A 533-nucleotide genomic window follows, 5' to 3' on the forward strand; every position below is an offset into this window, starting at 1 on the left:
AATCAAATTGTTTTCTGAAATCTCCAAACGATTATTGTTCTTCATCCCCTCAAGTACCACTGTGGTGATTTTCATGCAGCTTAACATGCAGTTTAATTGTTTTTATAATTGCATACCAAATCTGGACCAATAATATTTCTCTATAAATACATGATTAATAAAAACATAAAAATATGAAATCAAATTATTTTCTGAAAACTCTAAAAACAGATTATTAGTTCCCCTTCAGTCGAATCACTACGACGTTACATTGGGAACTCGCATGAGAGACCAATCATCTCTGAGCCTTATTCAAAAGTCCAATGAACATTGGCGAGTGGTATTTTTGCTTTGAGAGCCTCTCATGCTCAAGCCGACAGAAGAAAAAGAAGTGTTCCTGCGGGCGCCCGTTTTCACGGCCTCAACAAAGCCTCCTGCTCTCCAGCGAGCAAGCCCCATTGAGTGCACAGTGGTGCCGCGGTTTCCTGCCTGGGCAGACCGGGACTAAAAGAGCAATTTCTCACGGCTGTGTTAGACGTTCTTTTAAGAAAGGC

This window comes from Garra rufa, chromosome 2 (genome assembly GCF_049309525.1).
Source record: "Garra rufa chromosome 2, GarRuf1.0, whole genome shotgun sequence".
Taxonomy (NCBI): domain Eukaryota; kingdom Metazoa; phylum Chordata; class Actinopteri; order Cypriniformes; family Cyprinidae; genus Garra; species Garra rufa.